General features: G+C 44.0%; 1 protein-coding gene and 1 long non-coding RNA gene across 2 annotated transcripts in view; one reads left to right on the forward strand and one right to left on the reverse strand.

Moving 5' to 3' along the window:
* Positions 1-279: 279 nt before the first annotated feature.
* Positions 280-7,812, reverse strand: LOC147752908 (uncharacterized). The gene is made up of 2 exons (XR_015312806.1): positions 6,933-7,812; positions 280-2,862 (listed from the first exon to the last, which is right to left on the reverse strand). It is a non-coding gene; the product is annotated as an uncharacterized LOC147752908 (long non-coding RNA).
* A 181-nt stretch (positions 7,813-7,993) lies between these two features.
* The window catches only part of bru1 (bruno 1), a 67,580-nt gene continuing 60,337 nt past the window's right edge, over positions 7,994-15,236 (forward strand). The window contains exons 1-2 of the mRNA XM_022840893.2: positions 7,994-8,133; positions 12,987-13,089. The gene's annotated coding sequence lies outside the window, so the exon portion shown is untranslated. The remainder of the gene's footprint in view (positions 8,134-12,986; positions 13,090-15,236) is intronic.

Below are 15,236 nucleotides of genomic sequence, written 5' to 3' on the forward strand. Positions count from 1 at the left end.
CAACTTGAGTTTTTAATGTACAATGAAGTATGTTTAAGAAACTCCTAATAGAGCGCACTCTTCTAATGCATATAAGTTAATAAAAGGTCAAGATCTGACAAGACGCCTTTTCTTCAGGTCTACTTTCTCGTCTGCTAAGGGTATAGTTTCGATGCTTTTGTTTATAAATTATGTAGAATGTACGTATATGAAGCTAATTTGACATATACAAAAACAGCATTGCCTTTCTGTACAATCCAGCTATGGCGTTACCTATTTGAAAACGCATTACAGGCCTGCTTGAACGACAATAGGCTAATATGCATCAACAAAAATACTGATAGGGTTTAATCTTTACACCGTACATATACATATATGTGGATTATTAGTTATCATTATCAGTTGTGGTCACAGTGGTTGAAGAGCAACATTTTTTCTATTGTCATCATCACAACAAACTCAACTTAAAAAACAGCAAGGCGAAGGTAATTTGAAGTTATAAGTAAAGCAATTCACTTGATTTGGTTCAAAAGCGAGGGTAGTACGAAAGGAAGCAACGTTCAAGGCTGCAAGAAGCCAAGCCGTGGCATCCTTTGAAAACAACGCAAAACCTTACTCACATTTCTCTCGCCGTATTATTTACTGCATTGTATCATTTTTGAATTATTGCATTACTTTAAAAGAAGAGCTACCGCACTGACTATATATGCCATGGACTGTCACGTGATATTGTATTCTATGGCGATATTTTTATTATTCTTCGATTATATAATAAAGATAACTGGTCAGTAGTTATATATAATTTATAGTCTCCACTGCGCCCGACTTGACCGGCCACAGAATGATATTTGCCATCGGTGCATTGAAATATACAACCACATGATATATTTGCAGTACTCAGTAGGTTTCAGTCTCTACTCGGTATAGTACAACGCGAGTGAGTTGCTTGGTATCGCTACTACTAGTTTATACGTCTGCCTAAAGCAAGTCTTCATGGCGGCATCAGACGCAAAACTTGAAACATTTGGGTCAAGTCAGTGCCTTCAAAATTGATATTGTACTAAGGTTATCGGGTAAGAAATAATAGATAACTCTTTATTAGTTCTTGAAATAATTCCTCATTCAAGTTGTTCATAGAGTGGAAATTCTTCTGCTTGATAATACTACTGCGAGTAATCTAGAGATTATCGTCTGGGCAAAAAAGCCTCCTGCTTAAGCGCTTAAAGGGTAGGCTCTTCTGCTTTTAATGATTTCCGAAATATATGGATTGGGATTGTCGCGGAAAAGGTGACTTTTTGTACTCTGTTGTTTATGTTGGATAGCTTCGTTCACTCGATATAACTCGAATAAGCCATATATAGAGATCCTTGTTGATCGGTACTGGGTGAGACATAGAAAGAGAATGAGAAGTTGAGCTTATGTGGTCTTCGTTCTTCTTTGTTGCTGCTAATTTTCTAGTACATCGTATAACATAAAATGTTTGACGGTAGTCAAGAGGCTGCAGTCAGTTTTTAGCAGCTGAATCATGGGTTGCATGCCAGCCTTTTTCCTTCAAAGGCGGTCGTTGTTGACTTTAGGTAATTGAGCGGGACGAGATATATCCTCCAACTCCAAGATGCCAATATCGAACTTCGCAAACCACCTTTGAGCAGTCTTTTAAACATGGAATGCACATCACACTTAAGTCTTGTCATTTCATATTTGTTAAATCGGAAAATTATCACCGTGCACAAATTCATATGTACATAAATGTTTAAGAAGCCATCATATAAATGTGTTCTATATCTATTCTGTTAATAGAGAGGTTAATGTATGTTAGTATTCATTCTGTGTAATAACGTAGCACTACCGCACAACTCCCGACCAGAGTCTAAACCCGCTAGAAACTTGAACTACGTGCGTGGTATATTGCAAAGTTTTCCTGCCCTTTAACAAACCTAGTAAATATAGATTTTATGACACTTTATTGTAAATCGATTAGAAGGACCGGAATAATAAAGGATAGTCCGATAGTGGCTTACTATGACCTATAAATGTTCTGATGTTAATGAAGTTCTGTACTCCAAATGACCCGTAATTCAGAACGATTTCTTCTATATTGTTTTTGGGTAATCTGTTTATATTCTTTCGATCCATTTCACACGGTTTGTGTAGGTATACAATATGTATTTATTTAAAAACCAACAAAATGGTGACATTTAACTTTTAGTATCTACAATAAAATCTATGAGAATCAAGTTCAACTTAGTCAAGTTCATTGTGTATTATTGCAAAGCTAGCCTATGAATCCGAAAGAATCCTGACCCCCTTTTTCATTCATTCGTGAGCTATTCCTCAATAAAGAAGACACAAACCAGAAATGACAAAAGAACAGGTTCACCTTAGCTTCACTTCCACTTGCACTCTCTTCTTCGCTCAGTCTTCCCGAGAAAAATCTAAAATGAATAAGTGAAATTACGTGTGCTGCAATGAGGAGCAACGTCACGTTTCTATGACCAGCGAACCTAATTCATCAGCAATAACTCCGAAGGCGAAAAGGAAAAAAGCCATCGAAAAAAAGTAACCCAAGAGAAATGCCGCTGTCTTCTGTTATTCCCGCCTGCGTAAGCCAAGACGCAAGCAAGGAAATGAGTTCGACGAGCGACGTCGATGCCGGCCGATATCAAGCTAGGTAACTGCCACTGCTTCTTTTCTGTTGGTTGATACCGTTAGATTAATGTGTCGCCAATCAGCGGTTGTCGATCGCTGATCAGCAACGCGCGCTGCACCACCAATCTGATCTGACGTGGTCGTGATGTCACACCGCTGCAACTGAAACCTCCAGCAACGCCAAGCAGCAAGTAACGGGACTGTCGAAGGGTCCAGAAAGAAGTACGGACTGGGCTGAAAATCGACGAGCAGCCAAACAGAAAAAAAATCATAGGAATTTCGCAGAAACTAACAAAAAGTCGACATAAAGAAGAACGAAGTGTAAGGCAGAGTTGTAACACAAATAGAGAGGAAGAGACCAAGGAAGCATAAGTTCAACACGGAAAGAGCCAGTGTAAGATGTACATAGAAGCATGCTGCAGATGGTTCAGAGTGAAACAGCAAAGCGTATAGGGAAAACAACTTTGACATAGATTTTTTAGGATGGCTGCTGGCGCGATGGGGAAGGGAGAAAATGGACAGGGGTTGATGACCTAACGTGGCAACCGTGTCTTGGCGCGGCTGAATGGGACACAGTGGCTTCGGCATAAACCTCTACGGCAGTAAGTTTTGTATGTGTGTGTATGTCTTAATGTAAATAGTATTTCTCAGTGTTGATTAACAAACTCCTATATTTTGGTGAATGATTGTTGTTTCAATTTTTGTGATAACCAAATATCAGTCACGTTCACTGGCGATTAGTCTGTTGAACGAAATGTATGAACGAAAATAAACAATGTTGTAACGTTACATATAATACTTAATAATTAATAAATAGAAATCTTTGTTTATTAAGCCAAAACAGACAGGTTTTAGATGTGTTTATAAACATATATTAAAAAAAAAATGTAATAATGTTGGGCACGTTTAATTCCATGGAATACATCTAGGTTTTCATACGGGACGTCCATGCACTCTTGGTATTTTCGGTTGTAGACAATTTTAATTTATAACTTACTGCATATATATTTTCTCCATTGGGATTTACACTATGTGAATCATACATCCTTTACACAGGGATGTGTTCGCATTATGAAACTATTCAACTCAATTAAGCTTCAACAAGGCTATCAAGGGAATTAAGCAATATGTTACCTTGGAAACTGTTTCATACATATTATGCCACTAACACTATCATTACACCAAGTGACGAAGTGCTAGAGGGCAGCGTGGTCTGGGAGGCTAGTGCGCATCTCTTTGCCTTGTTATGGTAACCATTAATCGACAAACACGTTGCCACGCTTATCCAAATCTCAGCCTCAAATTTTGTCAAAAATTACAAATATTACAATTAAGGTTAGTAGCTGCTGGTATGGTTGTCATGCCATTTCATGGGTCTGGCAGAAAAATCCCAGACAAGTCTAGCAAGACGCATCCCGGTAAGGTATTTAACAAGTGGTGATTCTAAAATCTTCTTCACCTAAAAAAGTAAAAATGACAAATAAAAACGGAAAACACGAGGGACAGATCTCATGCAACCCCGCCAAATTTTAACCAAGTGTCGAATACGACCTATCGTTCGCTGTTACCTTTTATTTATCTTACTAATGTAGGAATGCAGTAAAATGATTTATGTAGGTTCGAAAGCGGACCTTTGCGAGCGTAACGTATTTGTCTATTAAGCTCGGGGACACTGAGGAATCTAAGTGTCGAAGGTGGGCATAGACACACTTTGTTTTGCACTGGAAAAGGCCAACTGTTTGAAGCAATTAATGAGCACTAGAGCAGCACCAGACATGATAATTTATTTTGTTGCGCGAACGGCAGCTTTTGATATAACGAAAACCTGATAGTTACGCACCCTGGCTAACCATAGTAGATCATCCACGTTTAAAAATCGAAGACAGTCATCAGTTGTTTCTTATTTTAGTTCTACAAGGTATCTCAAAATTGTTATAGATACAATCCAGGCAAAGATTTTCCAAGGGTCTAGGTAACCAACCCGTCTTACCAAACAAAAACAAAAAACGTTTTGCAAAGCAGGTTCGTTAAAAAGTTCAAACCCACCACAGCTACGCTCACTTTAAAATCAAGCCTAAACTGTGGCCATCGGTAGTTCAAATTTACCGTTGGCAAACGATTTTTATTGCGAATGGTTCGTATTGCACGTGGCTACCATGCCATTTAACAAACGTGTTAAAAAAATCCTAGATAATGAGTCTGACAAGACCTAGCACGTCGAGGACGTTCGTCCTCTAGACCTTTTAGGGGAGCAAGTTCTTGATGTCATATCGAAGAGGTGACAACGAGGATTTACTCACACAATGGAAACAACCAAAGCCTTTACCAGACAAGGAAAACCTTGACCTACAAGGTTAGTGACAAGTCACATATTTAGAAAAAAAAGTCTATTACCCGTTTATTTTATTACGTGCTTTCCTCTTTTTAACCTCTGTGCTAATTGCCACAGATACCATAACCAATATTTCTGTACTTCATCGTTCCATCAAGCGCCACCTTTACCTAGCTAGTTTTATATCGACTTCGTGACATTTTTCATCTCCTCAGAAATAAATTCCGAACAGAATTCTATGTTTTTTGCTAGTGGCTACACTGAACAAAGCTCATCAGAATCTCGTTTACACAAAGTCTCCGACTATTGTACCACAACTACAGCCCGAATACAAATCTGACGTGAACGTCTATGGTTGTATCTAAACGGCCTGGCGGACCATATCAGGCTTCATAAGTACTATTATGGCCTTTCGTATTGCTGGTCGAAGAAGAAAAAGGCCTCTGTACCGACCCCAGCGGCGCTTGATCGAGTATCGAAACTTGTTGGATCTTCCCATCACTTTTTGTATCGATATCCAACTGCACCCGTACTGAGTCCTTATGTTATGACGTCGCTTTGCGTCTTTCAGCAACCGAACTTCAGGGCCAGAAGCAAAGGTCTGTCCCTTCGATTCCGTTTGCGACTTGTTTGTTCGACTACTTGTTACGAGACGCTTCTGCTGTCGCTGCTACTGCACTGGGGTTGTGCTGTTCTGGGGCCGATGACAAGACATTGTCCGTTAGCGCCTTCGGCAGTGACCCAATTACAGCAGCTTTAAACCAAGCGTTAGCTGGCTGGTTGCTAGAGGCTGCTCGCTGTCAGGGCCATTGGGTAACATAATGATGATACCACTAGTAGTAATAACAATGGTGGAAGTAGCGGCGGCACAAGGGGCAACAATATGTTCTTTAGTACGCGTATATCTATATGGGTAAATGTATGCGTGTGAGAGTGAGCATCCATAGCGTCTAACGAGCGTTGGATGGTAGCGTCCGGTATGAGTCTGGGTTTCGACTATGCGCTGCGCTATCGTCGGCGTTATTGTTGATGTTTTTTGAGTTTAGCGACCTTTGGTCTGATAACTGTTTGTCAATGGGTTGCATTAGGGTATCTGTTCTGGATAGATTATAATAAACAGATAACATAAAACAACACCCGCTTGTAGGCCTGTTGTGAGCAGTTGCTTTATTCAGGTACCGTCTTGATGAGTGGCACAATTAATTTTAAAACTAATTAAAATTAATACATTGGAAAACAAGGATAAGAGACTGATAAAGAAAAAAATATGGTGTATAGTTTTTTCTTTTTTTTTTTTTATAATGCATTATTAACATATGAATGTGATTGAACAACAAGCCATGAATGAAAACACCTATTAATCAAGAAGTGATTTAACTTTTTGTTTAAAAAATAGAAACTCCTTATCTTAGATCGATAATTTTGATTCTGAGTGACACGTGTGCATTCGAATGGCTAGCATTTGATCATGTAGTCCTGATAACCAGAGAGCCGCTATAAAAAAGATAGTAGTGTTCTGCTCATCATATCCACACATATTTAGCGAAGCTTTTTTTCGCAGAGCTACATTTTCAAACGCCTGACAACACAGAACACCTGACAGAAGATTGTGAGTCTTGATCGGGCGTGGATGGACGTTAGCTGCCAGTAGTTGTTCGATTAGTACACTTATAGTATATTTTAACCAGTACTAGAGTCCGAATTAGATTTTGTTGGGCCGGCTGATTTCAACTTAAGGTATTAAAAGTTCTCTAGTAATCCACAAAAACCCCTATGATATTTCTAGCTTACATCTGAAATAATAAGACATCTAATGGTAGTTCGTGTACTGTATTTAGCGGACTAATTACCCGGTCTCACATCGTTGACGTCGCACTGTTCCGTACCGTAGTATGCGAAATCACTAGGAACTGAATTTTTCTTCTACAACCGTTTTCTTACTATTACTTACTCCTTACTACATAGACTCTACCTGGATTCGCATACGCTTAACACTCAGATGATGGATGAAGGCGGGTTGAACGATTTTTATCCTAGATTTCTTTCAGCTTCTCGCCAGCGCCAACGGTTAAGCAGCCGGTACGTTTACACTTTAGATCCAGATCGAGATAACTGCCCGTGTCAACAACTACCCAATCAACAGTTGATTTTCCCGTCGTAATGTTAATCGATCCATTCCTTTGACTGTATGAGCATCCACAGTAGCGACTCAGCTGCAGTAACTGTCGCCGCCGCAAAAACATTTCTCGTTTTCCCCCCAAGCACAACTATTCTCGTAAGTAGTCCATTGGGTTCTGTTCTGAGCTGTCACATTCGCAATGAACATTGACTGGAGCTCTGATTTGTTCGCTGGTGCAATCTTGTCTGTTCTATGCTGTCCATCTCTATCTATGCCATCTCATCGGTGTCCCCGGGCCGATCAACCAATCGATTACTACCCCAGCCCAGTTTGTCCTGTTGTTGTTGATGAATGCAACAGATCCCCGAATCTCGGAGTTAGTCGGATCGGTTGCTAAGATGTTTGCTAGCTTGCTTGATTGCCCGGTTTGCTATTGATTCAGCCTCGTATTTGATTCATTGAGACAACAGTGAATCTGCTGTACAATGAACCCACCTGATCTGGGTTCATTCGCCTGCCGTTACAGTCATTGGCGCCAGTAAAATTAGCGGCACTACATGCGACGATGATGACTACGACCAAGTCGTAGTCATCGCAAGTCGCTCTCTGGCAAACGCGAGATCATCCGTGACGGCTCCATTTGCCGTTTGCGTCCATAAACGAGACACTGGTTGTATTTGTGCGTGAATTAGCATGCGGTGCCGATAGCGGATCAGCTGACACGACGCTGGCCGAAAGAGGCTGCGGGCGCATTTGTGGCTACAACCAATGCAACAACAACAACAACAGCTACTCCTCTACGCCACTGCATTAGGGGAAAACAAACCGAGTTAGATGCATCGGCGGCCGCCGCTGCTGCTGCCGCCTCATCAGCAGGTAAAACGCCTTGGGCGACAGAATAGTTCCAGATGCTGCTGCTGATACTATGGCCATCAAACTGCAACAGTCAAATGCTATTTCGACTGGGTTTAGGCTATGAATCGCCCAGACTGTTTATGGTGTGATGTGTGTGATACGCACTGTACTGGATGAGGGTGCCACAAAACAAAAAAAGGTAAACGAAGTGAAAAGGCCAACGTAGACACGGCTTTTCCCTCGATACAAGTAAAGAGAAACATACACGCGCGTGAGACAGACAAATAGATATAGGAGGGAAAGCCTACGATAAATTCAAGAGCAGGATGTTTTTCTACTAGCAGCATTAATAATGGCGCGCATGTGAACACCCATGCATGATGATATATTGATTAGGGCACACGGTTTGTACATCGAAAGACTGTAATCAGGATGACTGGATAATATAGTGCCGTACAGATGAGGAAAACTATAATGGCCCTTCGGCTACATGTTATGCGTATCGGCATGCCTGTGAATGAATACTCGCACATTAGATACGTATTATAGTAAAGATGCGAGTATTTATTAATTTCTAGGTGAATATGGTCCAGTTCAATGCATGATAGGGGGCTCTCTAACGACAGATAAATTGCAGTGCGTATGAATATGTGGTCATTGATTAATTATCTGTGGCCTGCTGAAGTCCTGAAGAAATTGGGCGGCAAACACGTCATTTGAGTCTTGCTACGTATGCCTGTATTCACTTGCAATGCGGAAATTGCCATTTCATCTTTACTAAATTACATTCAACGAGAAATTAGTTTTGTATATATGTTGGACGAGTTCATCTGGCAGCATCTATATAATATACTCCGCAGGATAAAACTCCGCTAGCTCAGCTGGCGAAATGCCTCGTTATGCCGTAATGAGACATATCCAAAAGTATACATATATATATATATATATATATATATATAGAGTACATATCTATATACAATGCAAGAGTTGTGGTTTCGTTGCAAGAGTTGTGGCAATTTTAGGTTTCTATATTTTGCTCATACAGAGCTTAGAAGTACAGGCTATATAGAAGCCTAAAATATTTGGCTCCTTTACTAAGGGGGGCATAGCTTGCCCACCTACTTGTATAACCATCCGCTTCTGAACTACCAGTGCTAATTAATATCACGTAAGTATATCATTCCTTTAGTTCAATTTGTCCTGTACCTCCTTTGATTGCCTCAGTTTCTGTCAGACCGCTAGGATTTTATAAGCAATACGGCAGGGTGGCAGGAATCGTTTTCCCGTGCTTCAGAGATCAGAACGTGATATCTGTTAGCGGGGACCTTCGTCGTCTTTAGTTTATTCCTGCGCAATTCCACTACCACGCAGTATCAGTCGTTAATGACGTAATTATTGTGACATCATGTTACAGCAAAATCTTCGCTGAAGACTGTCTGCTACCGAAAGCTCTTGCTAACCCCTACAAGCAGCGGAAGCAAAATTTTGCTAGGGGAACCTAATGGAGTTGTCAGTTCGGAGAGAGTGTTTAACTGAATAGGTCTTGGCACCTGCATTGGCGAGTCACATTATCGATGGCCAACTACGCTAAGCTCACACTAAGTAATCACCCAGATTATGATGCTTGATGAACCTAACTGAAGCTAACGCTGTGCGCTTAGGAGCTCTGGAGCACCTCCAAAGAGGCATCATCTACGGTGAGAGAGTATCGACGGAACAAGACAATGCGCCATCTCCAGCGCTACGCAAGGTCAACGTAACAGGATCGTTTTTCAATTCAGGCCACTATAGCTGGTACACCATCATTTTGAGAGCGGGTTGGTATGGTCATCGGCGACTCATCGAACACTGCTGCCCCCTGGCGGCAGAGCTCTATCGCACCTCCAGCAATACCAACATAAAGTGTAACGTCGATCCCCAGCCGTTTAACAATCCGATCCAACTCGAACGCTGCATCGGACGTTTAACGCTGAGTCCTGACACCTGAACGCGAAACGTGGAACCTTGAACAGCCAAGCGTTAAAGCGCACACACATCACAAAAAGACACCACGTGACCTCCCTGGCCTTTCCTCTTTGCTTTGTAAACCTTTTGTAAAGGATTCTTGGCGCTAGCTGGCGATTATTACAGCACACGCAAAGGTACTTGTCCATGCAATACGAGAAGTCGCTGGGAAGAAACTGTTTCGCTTGCTGTTGCTGATATGCATATTATAAAACAGTAGATGCTGCGTAGCATTTAAACTTCTTCTGTTATAGAGGAGAACATATGCTAGCTACTGGTTCAGATGACGCTGGAATTCCATTTCTGTGTGTATCCCATAGAGTTGAGATGTCTAGCTATATACAGCATTGACTAATGCTTTAGCAATGTCAGCTTGATTCAATAGGCCACCATCAAAAACAGCGGCCGCTCACTACCAGGGAACCATAGTCATAGAAGGGTGTGAGAGGAGTCTGTCGAGTGAGCCCCGTATGCGTCTAAGCCTCTATGCATCTCCCGTAGCCGACTCCGGAGCTTTTGCTGGTTCTCATTCCAACGCTGATATTCTCCACCCCGGCCGCAATTTCGGCCGCTCCAAAATCGGCGCCGTCGCTATTTCTCCCGCTTACCCTCGCTGTCTGTTCGCAATAGCATCGACCCAAAGCTAGACGAGCTCAGCCAGCGGCGTCGCCGGCACAGCAGTGGACGCAAGCCGCCGTAACAAACCAGCAAACTGTTGACTGGTTGCGTGTCGTCGGTCGAACCGACAACAGCGGCCGAAGCTGTGTCGGCAGCGGCCGTCGAAGCTAAAGTACTCTAGTCGTCCACCCGATCGACGTGCTTCTTGCTTGCGTAGTGTGAATCCCGCAGTCTGAATCTTCTCTGTCTTTGGCTCTGTTTCCTTCTCGCTACCCCCTCTCCCTCGTTCTCTCTCGCCATTAGCATTGTTCGGGCCCCGTCGCTCCTGGTTGTAAGAAAATGAGGGTAGATGGATGTGTGTGCACGTATGTGTTTGAGGTTGGTCTCGTTACCGGCCGTAGCGGGCCTGACGGGTCCGGCTGCGTCAAGTACTGATCCCTGCTGCTCCTTCCGTTTTCCCTTCGTTTGCTGTCGCTAGAGCTCCTGTCGGTGCTCCGGCTGCTACTCCCGCTGCTGAAGTTCCGTCTGCTCTTCTGCTCCGGCTTCTACAGCTTGATTCTATCCGACGACGTGCACTGCCCGTTGCTGAGTGTCGAACAACCGTATAAGCCGGGTCTGGAGCGTCTGGTGCTCGCTCCCCCTAGCCTATCTGCCTACGCCGACGGCTGCTCTGGAGTCGTCGCTGGAGTCGATGCTTGTGTTAGCCACTATTCCCGTTGATGGTGGCCGCGGTCGAATTCGTCCGTCGGACAGCCGCCGCTGCTACGACTGCCGTCGCTGCAGCCGCTGCAGACGCGCTACCGCCGTTTTTCCGTCGACGACGTCTCTCGGTCGATAGCCCCGTTGCTGTGTTCTTGGATTCGACGTTCGTTGCTCGTTTCCACCAGTTGCCGTGTCAGTGCGTCCCGGTCGTGGTGAACGGAGGCCACGCAGAAGCGCTGCCTGCCGTCGTGCGTAGCTGAACGTCCTGTGTAGTAGATCCTGTGCGGTCGTTCAATCTCAGTTCAATTCAGTTTAGTTTGGTAATATTATGTGGTGGTGATCCGAGTGAATGCAATTGTACGTCGTTGCTCCGTAAATAATCGTGTGCAATAGTAGTAATAGTTATCATAAAAGTAGCAATAGCAGTTTATTGGTTGCACAGTTCTACATCGGTGATTAAGTTCAACAGCTGAGCACAGTATTGATTTGATTATCTATCAATCCAATATACTCCGTCGTCTGTTGTTTTGGACCCTGTTACTTTCTACTTTTTTCCGGTTCTATTATCTACGGTAGAAATATAATAAGCATACGCTCCCGATTCCCGATTAGATCCGAATTCGAAGCGACCACTTTCTAGCGGAAGCAAATCTCGGTCGTTTGACATTGGCAGAACATTTTCAACGCGGAAAAGGCGTCAATCCTCACCCGAATCCAAAAGAAAAAAAAATACGAGTCGAAATAGCCTTCGAAGGCCTGAACTTGCTTTGCCTGTCTTAGTCGGCAAGCGAATCACGAACAAGCTGTAAGGATACATATTATTCAGTTGTAGATTGACGCATTTTTACGTCTATCCGCTAAGTAACGTTTCAATAAGAAGCAACAACAGAATTGACCACATTCAATAAGTGACAATTTTCAAAACCATCGCTGTCGGACATTGTCGAACTTTTCATTGTGTGTGAGTCTCACATGTCAAGGAGTTTAATTCGAGCCGTCAGTCCCGTGTTCCCATGTTACCGTGACGTTGAATTCGTAGTGCAATCGATCTATTCGTCATTAACGTGCCAGGTTTGTAGGTCAAGTGACTTCTCTCTGTGCTGCCGCTGCTGTTGTTGTTGGAGGAGGACGGCACCGAAATAGCCTCATATTCGTGAACGACATCGTCATCAGCAGCAAGTCTCTGGTCATATAGTTGTAATGCTCAATGAAAGTGCGCGTTTCTCGTGACCATTTCAGACAGTCTTTTTGACACGTCGACCCTGTCGCCTTCCCCCATCCATCTATTGAACTCGTCATCTCTGTGTGTTCTTAAGGATACTCTTCCACGCCAATCGGCCAGTGTTTTACCGCCGTTTACTTGTGCGACTCCAACTTCTTTTCTAGACCTTCGCGCTCAGCCTTCATCATCTGATGCCTACTTTCAGTCTTATCTAACCATATCGCTCAGCTATCCACTTGTTGCTGCTGCTGTTTTTGTTGTCACCGTCGGCGTACGAGGTAATAGAACGAAGTACACGGAGGAAGTATACTCCACACGGCAGTTCGTGTAAAACCACAGTTCGTGCGTGACTCGGGAGTGAATGACTCTTCTGTGTAGCTGGTGGGTACACCACTAGAACATCTTTGTCCTAGCTCCATTTAATCATTCTGGCAACTTCCTGTTTGACAACCATTTTGTTGTTGTTGTTGATGCTGCTGCTGCTGCTGTTGTTGTTGTTGTTCTAGTGAGTGCGTCTTCAATCGGAGGAAAAGTTGTGGACACACTTGTCGCAGTTGAAACGGATCAGAAGCGTAGCGAACGGATCAAGTCGACAAATTCGACATTTCGGTAAGTTCAAGCACGATCAAGGCACAACTCGCCGGTAAACGGCTAGGGGGCTACACTACCATGACCATGACGATAGCTAGGTCAATGTACCTTCAGACTTAACAAATGGCACGACAGATCCACGGGCAGTGATAAATGGTCGCAGAAATGCGGATGGGGGCACGTTTACTTGCCGCTCATAAAGCAAATTTCTCTGGCGCCCATTGGCATAGTCGAGAAAAGTCGATAAAATGTCAAGCAGACGTAGAGAAGCACCCAGAATTTTCCTCTTGTTGATCTTCGCTTTTGCATGGCTAAAACGCATCTCGTCTGCGTACGAGCATGGCCGTGTTGATGGACGTGGTTAACCTGTTTATGTCATATTGGATAGCTGTAGTGGGTGTTTGTTTGTAGGGGTAATTGTAAGTCCGACGGGGCTGCCGTATCAAATTTTATGCCGACTAGACGAGTTCCCTTGTGGCTTTCTGTCTCATTGGCATGCTGTTAATGTGTTCGGCTGCACCCTCACCTGATTCATCTCATCATGTTGTTGATATAAGGGTAGCAGTGCTGCGCTACGGCATGTTACTGACTGCTGGGGGTGCAGATGGTCACTCGTTCGGATACGAATGTATACTGCGTCTATATTATTAGTAAGAAATGTGGCACAGATCGAGGTGTACGTTAGGTATCTTGCTAAGGGTCACAAAGTACGTTCAGCCTACGTTTCCAGGGAGACGTAAGGGAAAAGAAGTTGTATCGTGTACTCTGGCGTAACACTAAAATGATTTTCATTCGGGCTATATCCCCAACAAATATTCATATATACCAAATATAATATTAAGCCAATTTAGACATCAAGTCCAGAAACAGCCCTGGATAATCCTTCGCAATGAGCTACCCCTGTATGAAAGGCTCCACTTAACCTAATGCCCTGATGTCAACATTTATCAGACGCCAAAGAGCGGACGCGCAACGGTCGCCACTTAAATTCTGTCCAGATCCACCAGTATTTCTGGCTGTATGAATATTGACATTACTCACACTTGTCCATTTCCACCCAACGCATGCGCTGTATCCGAGCAGCCGTTAGACTTCCTAGAATCGTTTCCCCTTTCGCGTATATCTATTCTGTCCTAAACTGCAGAGCCTCCTTCGTTGATGGCATTTCATGAGTTTGTTTCTTTCATCCTACGCGTTTAAAGTAGCATCGTGTCGCACGCACTCGGTTTAGATAGGGCTTTGTAATTGTTTGTAGTGCAGCATTTTCTGCAATACATTCCACCCACAGGGACCACAACAGCGCTGTGGAATGATTGCGAGTCGTCGCATGCGTCGTTCTCGCTCAGTGCTTACCACTCAGCTGCTACCAGAAGCTACTCGCGTCAAGCATCAGTCGCCCCGATCGGCAGACGCCACTTAGGCCGTCATGCCAACAGCAGCCCGTGCGTAGCCTAGTGCAGGGCTTTATGTTGCAGTTGCGCTGCACTTCAGCAGCACTCCAGTTTAGGGGATGACTTTAGTGTACTTGTCGCTTACCGTCTGTCTGTCCGTCCATCTGCCCATCTGTCTCTCGGTCCGTTCATCTGTCTGTTTGTCAACCTGGATGTCCCGCTGGCCCGTCTAGCCATTGTAGCATAGGCGGCTGACTGCAACAGACATCCGCTAGCGACATTTGTATCAACTTCCCGGCACTGAGCGAGGACCGGTGACCCGCTGAAGAGAAAGAGACTAACACAAGCTAACAACAGCAGCATCGGCAGCAAGACTTCTGTGCCAAGCTGCTGCATCGGCACCGGCGGCTTGCTCCAAGCACAGCTCCATGCTGGTCCCAGCAGTCGCCGCTGTCGTCGCTGCCGCGTCGCGGACATCAGCACCACTCTTCTACTTGGTTCTGTTATAGCATAGAGACTTGGGAGCTATTGGTCTCCGAAGCTTCTACTACTATGAGTTCTGCTATGACTGCTGCAACTGCTAAAGAAGCCTCCGGTAGAAGTCAGTGAGGCCGTCGAGGTGTCAGTGGCCGCTGCATGTAGCAAATCGCAGGCACGAACGGCGACGGTATTTCCGTCAGAGACGGTAGCAGCGTCACAATGCTGCTAATACCACTGTTCCCGGTCGCTATTAGCGCAGTTGAATCTGACGATGCGTTGCAGTGGTCGCAGCGA

The sequence above is a fragment of the Varroa jacobsoni genome, unplaced genomic scaffold, assembly GCF_002532875.2.
Source record: "Varroa jacobsoni isolate VJ856 unplaced genomic scaffold, vjacob_1.0 scaffold_897, whole genome shotgun sequence".
Lineage (NCBI taxonomy): Eukaryota > Metazoa > Arthropoda > Arachnida > Mesostigmata > Varroidae > Varroa > Varroa jacobsoni.